The 6,000-nt window shown below is 39.9% G+C and overlaps 1 protein-coding gene across 3 annotated transcripts in view; it reads left to right on the top strand.

The window, feature by feature from the left end:
* Positions 1 to 339: 339 nt before the first annotated feature.
* SHPRH (SNF2 histone linker PHD RING helicase) overlaps positions 340 to 6,000 on the top strand; it is a 91,272-nt gene continuing 85,611 nt past the window's right edge. Inside the window, exons 1-2 of one of the 3 annotated variants that reach the window (XM_069487684.1) lie at positions 524 to 539; positions 1,981 to 2,121. The gene's annotated coding sequence lies outside the window, so the exon portion shown is untranslated. Of the gene's footprint in view, positions 958 to 1,980; positions 2,122 to 6,000 lie in introns of all 3 variants that reach the window. The other 2 variants (XM_069487683.1, XM_069487682.1) reach the window with 2 other exon arrangements.

Below are 6,000 nucleotides of genomic sequence, written 5' to 3'. Positions count from 1 at the left end.
TTTAAACTTTTTTGAAGGAAATAATCTTCACTCGTACCGAATTAGTGGCTGCTTTTTAGAAGCAGTAAAAGATGCTTTTGGAGAAATCTTTCCTGCCTTCTGACTAAAGCCACAAATCATTTACGTTCAACCCTCGCTTCGTGGGAAGCCCCACCCCTCCTTAGGTGTTCCAGCCAATCCTGCATTCTTTAATGCGGCGAGGTGAGGCAGAGCTATCGCGAGACTCCAACTGTTGCCTTAGCTGCGCCTTCACTGTGTGGACTTGCGCAGAAGAGACGCATGAAGCCAGTGCCGGAGAAAGGGGGCGAGGCGCTCCGACGTGCGCGTTCACCTGACCTCACGCTCCAGCGCGCGCCCAGCATCTAAACGCTGTGGTTTCTGGGCCCCACGGGAACCTTAACACAATCCAGCATAAAGTGCGCGTGCCCACCTCAGGCGGGTGTTCAGTGGGTGGCAAATGCGTGGCCGGGATCTGCCGGGGCTTTAGAGGGGCCCGGGCCTGGTGCAGAAGACTCGGGAGGCGGTGAGAACCAGCGTAGGTAAGCGTTTGGGTGATGGAGGGTCAGGGGTCAGAGGTCGGGGAGGGACGACGTCTCTGGCCTCCAGGGCGGCCGAGGGAGGACTCTGGTTGTCCCGGGGCCCGGGAAGCTCAAGGGCTGAGAGGGAGCCGCAGCGCGAGTGTCCCCCACTCCTTCCCCGTCCCAGACGTGCGGGCCTCTGGACCGCCACAGCTTTCCGGGGAGAAGAAGGTGGGGGCCGTGGGAAAGGAGGCCGTGCTTTTTCCCCGGGGATTGGGGCCTGCGGTGTATTTTTTGAGCGTCCACACTCAAGTATCCGAGGGTCCGTCGTCGCGCTCCTCAGCCTCGCGGTTACTTGTTTGCCGGCCTATTGGGAGCGATCTGGGGCTGACGGCACGGACTCCCGGAACCGCTTTTGGGTCTTTAGGAGGATAAGTGAGTGAGTATCACCATTTGCCTTAGGTGTCCCCGAAGGCTCAAGCTGGGCGACCTCCCAGTTCTTTGTGCGCAGGATTGTGTGTAGTAAAAGAGGAGGCAGAGGCTTCTAAGTTAATCTGCCTGAAAGTTCTCAGTTACCTTTGGAGTCAGGTTAATTACATTCGCATTCAGAACCATCCTAGCGTCATTGTGCATTTTAAGTTATAGTTGCTACGTTTATGAAGGAAGATGTGGTGGTGTTTGATGATCACAGTATAATACAGTATTATTAAATAATGACCATTAAGCTTGTACCCTTTTAAGGTCATTACTGCTATTTTTAGTTATTCCAGTGGGCAGTAACAGGAATGATGAAACTTTCTATAATAAAAATGATCCATTTGGTTTATGCGTGCTGGCAGCAGAGCACTAGTGAGCAGCATTGGAATAATTGTGCCTGTTCTGGATAACCTGCACTTCCTAGAACTTTGACGGACTGTTTAACCAATAGCTGGCAGTCGAGAATAAAATAGTTTACTGTTGAAAGATGGTTTTGTATATCCTCTTTTGCCCAGCCTAAAAGAACTGGATTTATACATAGGATTAAAACAAATCTTTCATGAAGAATTTAGACTAGAAAAAGTAAGGGTAAACAGAATCTGCTGGTGAAAAAGCTGCTTATGAGGGCATTCGTAACTAATATATTTTAGGGTTCAGTAGATGGAAATATTCTCACCTTGCTGGAATTATCATTACAGGAAAGGAAAAGACTGTGGTAATGCTAGGCCATTAAGAGTATTCCAGTACTCAATAATGACTGGATTTTATTTGCATAAGGCAACGTCTTGGACAGCATTATGGCAGATGTATATTCCTTGTTGCCCTTGATAGCCTTAACTCTGATGTCATGGATTTGTAGTAATTCAGGATTTGTATTATCTTTTAACGTAGAGATAATAATGTGGAGGGAAAAAAATTGAATTTAGGCTTGTTATTCATTTGTTGTATTTTCTAGTAACTTAACATTTTATATTTATTTTTCTAGCAATCCATCTTCTTTTTCTGTTAAAGTTACAGTTCAGTCAGTTTTGACTGCCTCATTCTGGGCCAGAAGTACTAAAGAATGGTTTCATATTACCTGTAGTCTTCTAGAGTGTGGACAAAAGAGACTTCTCCAAAAAGAAATGTGAGTAAATTATTGTTAGATCCTTAAAACAAGGAAAGGTATCTAGGGAGTTAAAGAACTTTGTTTCACCTTATTTTGTATATCATTTACATCCTGGCACTGACCTGTCATTGGGAGTACAACACTACAGGATGCTGCTCCTGCCCAGCTTTCAAGTAGTTCAAAGTGAACACTATGGCGGTTGGAATTGAGTAGGGGAGTGAGGCCCTTAACTTAGCTTCCCTGGTCATGGAAGGCTTTTTAGGAAGATTGGGTCAGTGACCGGTAGAAAAATTTGAAAGAGCAATTGAAGTGAAAGGCTTTTTACATTTAAATGCAGGACAGTAAAAGTGTGGTTCATATAGAAAACTTCACGTAATCATATTTTACCCAAACATTGCTATTTAAGGATTAGGAGGAAGAAGTAGAACCCTCAGTGGTATTAATGAGGTATGAGGAAAACTAGGTAGATATAGAATTTCACCAGTACTTGACTTACTAGCTGCCAAATAGCATTTTGATTATAAACATTTTTGATTAAATAATATCTTCTTTGGTTCAAAAAGTTATCCCGAAGTAAGAAATTAGGGAATCAAACAAAACCAGCTTTTTTTTTGATCGTGAATGTTTGCTCAGTTGAGAACTGGACAAAGGGAGAGCCTTGCTAGAAATTCTGGTATTAACTTTTCTCCAGCTTATCATTATCAAGGATAAATACTTGGAGACTGTAATGTTAGAGGAATCAAGTTGAAAGCAAATATCTGAGGGAATGTGCAAATTATGGTAGTTTATATAATTTAAAAGATACTAGATAAGTTTTAGCAGAGAACAGAGTAGTTGAAAGAATGTATTCAGTTTCAGTAATATCTCTGTTACAGGATTGTTGTAAGAAATATGGCACATTTTACTTCTCACATTTGCATTGGCTAGGACTGGTCATGGGACCATACTAAGCTAAACCACCATTTTCCAAGGCAAGAAATGGACTTTAGTAGGTTGCTGCTTATCCATAGCAATGTTTCTCAAACTGGCTACACACTAGAATTTTTTAGTGAGTATATAATAGGCATAGTCCTGGGCCCTACCCCTAGGCATTCTGATTTAATTGGCTGGATGTCGGACTTTTTTAAAGTTCCCCAGGTGATTCTAATGTGCAGTCAAGTTTGAGAAGCACTGAGCTATAATTCTCCCATTCTGCCCCATTAATGTTTGGTTATTGCAAAATGTAATTTAGGGTATTCTCAGCATGATAACAACAACTACCACTTACTGAGTACATGCTAAATTTCTGGTGCTGTGCTATTATACTTAAATTATTTCTAACCACATTATCCACATTTTAGAGATAAGAAAACTGACATGGAAAGGTTAGATAATTATTCCAGTGGCACACAATGAGTAAATGCCAAAGCTAGAATTAGAATCTTAAGACTTCAAAGCTCACATTCTCACCTTTAAGCTATATTGCTTGCAGATGTGAGACTATAACCAATTGCTTTTGGGGCTTTCAGAGTTAATGATTCCATATTTACCATGTTACTAATATTTTGGGTGGTGTGATACATTGTATAACTAGCCCAGTCCCCTTCCCACCCTCACCCCCCATTCATGTTCTTTGCCATGTGTAGTTCTACAGTTCCACCCAGTAAAGAAGTGTGGTATATTTCCCTGCCTCTTGACTTTGGGTCCCTGAATGTGACTTGAATCTTAGTGGTTTTGATATACCACGCACCTGTATAGTACAGGTGTGATTGGATTAGTACTTGTGTGATTGGATTAGTGCTCATACATCTCAATCATTGCCATGAGAAGATTCCTGGGTTACTTTGCTGATTCAGGAGAAGGATAAGAACTACATTAAGCAGAGCCAAACTACTCTTCCAGAAACCTAGCCTGGATCAGCTGCCCTCAGCTACCCTGCAGATCTGTGAGAATAAATGATGCTGTCTCAAGGCATTATGCTATGTTATACAGCATGTTTGTGGCAGTAGTTACCTGATAAGCTGGTATATCCTATCTTCCTAATGTTCCAGCAGAGTGGCCCAATTCCAGTACTGCAGCCTGTGCTCTGAGGAGAACTGGACAAAGATAAACACTTAGGAAATTAAGGGCTTTGTATATTATTGTTCCAAGATAAGAAGAGAAAGTGTAAAATGCTTAAAAAGTAGTTAACCATAGCCAGAGATTGATTTTAATCCATCAACTGTACATTCCCAAACCAAGCACTAGCTAACGGAATGGAATTCTCATGATTGACCAGCACTATTTGATTGATAGACTTTTTGCAATTATGTGAATCTTCTACAGTTGCACTGTCTAATACAGTAGCCACTAGTCACATACGCCTATTGAGTACTTGAAGTAGGGCTAGCGAGACCAAGGAGCTGAGTTTATAATAATAGTTAATTTTATTTACGGTTGTGCATCACCTAATTCTGGGGATATATTCTGAGAAATGCATCATTAGGCAATTTTGTTGCTATGTGAACATCATAGAGTGTAGTTACACAAAACTATATGATACAGCCTACTGTACACCTAGGCCATATAGCCTATTGCTACTAGGCTACAAACCTGTACAGCATGTCACTGTACTGAATACTGTAAGCAGTTATAACACAGTGATAAATATTTGTGTATCTAAACATATCTACACATAAAAAAGGTACAGTAAAAATATGGTATAAAAGATAAAAAATGGTACACCTGTATAGGGCACTTAACATGAATGAAGCTAGGAGGCCTGGAAGTTGCTCTGGGTGAGTGAGTGAGTGGTGAGTGAATGTGAAGTCCTAGGACATTACTGTCTACTACTGTAGACTTTATAAACACTGTATACTTAGGGTGCACTAAATTTATAAAAAATCAAGTAATTGTGCTATGACGTTATGATGACTACAACATTACTAGTACGTAGAAATTTTTCTGCTCTTTTATAATGTTGTGAGACCACCATTTGTGGTTTGTTGTTGACCAAAATGTTATACAATGTATGACTGTATTTCAAGTTAAATAGCCACATGCAACTAGCAGCTACCTTGTTGGATTTGCTTTGGCCAACAGTAGATGGAAGCTACTTCCTTGGGGCTGCCAAGGAAACCACTCACCATTGAGTCACAGGGCCGCCATGTTCCTAAATAAAAGACAGCTTCTGTTGGCAAGGAGGGGAGGTAGATCTTAGGTAGGTAGGTAATGTTACTACAGTTTAATTTACAGTTATTGGTCTGTTCAGATTTTCTATTTCTTGGACCAATTTTATTCATTTATATTTTGTGAGGAAATTATTCATTTTATGTAGATTTTTCAAGTTTATAAGAATAAAGCTGTTCTTAATATTTTCCTAAAAATTTTAAATCCTCCTGTTTCTACTTTTTGTTTTTGCTTTATAAATCAGCTTTATTAAGGTATAATTTATGTATAATAAAATTCAACAGTTTTAAGTATACAATTTAATGAGTTTGACAAATGTGTACAATCGCGTAGAACATTTCTGTTAGCCGAAAGCTTTTTCTGCTGCTCCTTTGGCTTTTCTAGAATTTCATGTACATAGAATCATGTAGTATGTAGTCTTTCACATCTAGCTTCCTTCACTTAGCATAATGCTTTAAAAATTCATTTGTGTTACTGTATATATCAGTTTTGTTTTATTACAGAATAGTATTCCATTGTATGAATTTGCCACAATTTGTTTAATCCATTCACCAGTTGATGGACATTTGGGGTTTTTTTTTTTTTCCAATTTTTGGCTTTTATTAATAAACTTGCTATTAACATTCAAGTTTATCTTTTTTGTGGATTTAGGTTTTTATTTCTTGCGTAAATACCTGGGAGTGGGATTACTAGGCTGCATAGTAAGTGGTATCTAATTTTATTAGGCAAACGTTTTCAAAATGACTATGC

Source organism: Eulemur rufifrons, chromosome 15 (genome assembly GCF_041146395.1).
Source record: "Eulemur rufifrons isolate Redbay chromosome 15, OSU_ERuf_1, whole genome shotgun sequence".
Classification (NCBI taxonomy): Eukaryota; Metazoa; Chordata; class Mammalia; order Primates; family Lemuridae; genus Eulemur; species Eulemur rufifrons.
This window is presented reverse-complemented; position numbering and strand designations above follow the sequence as displayed.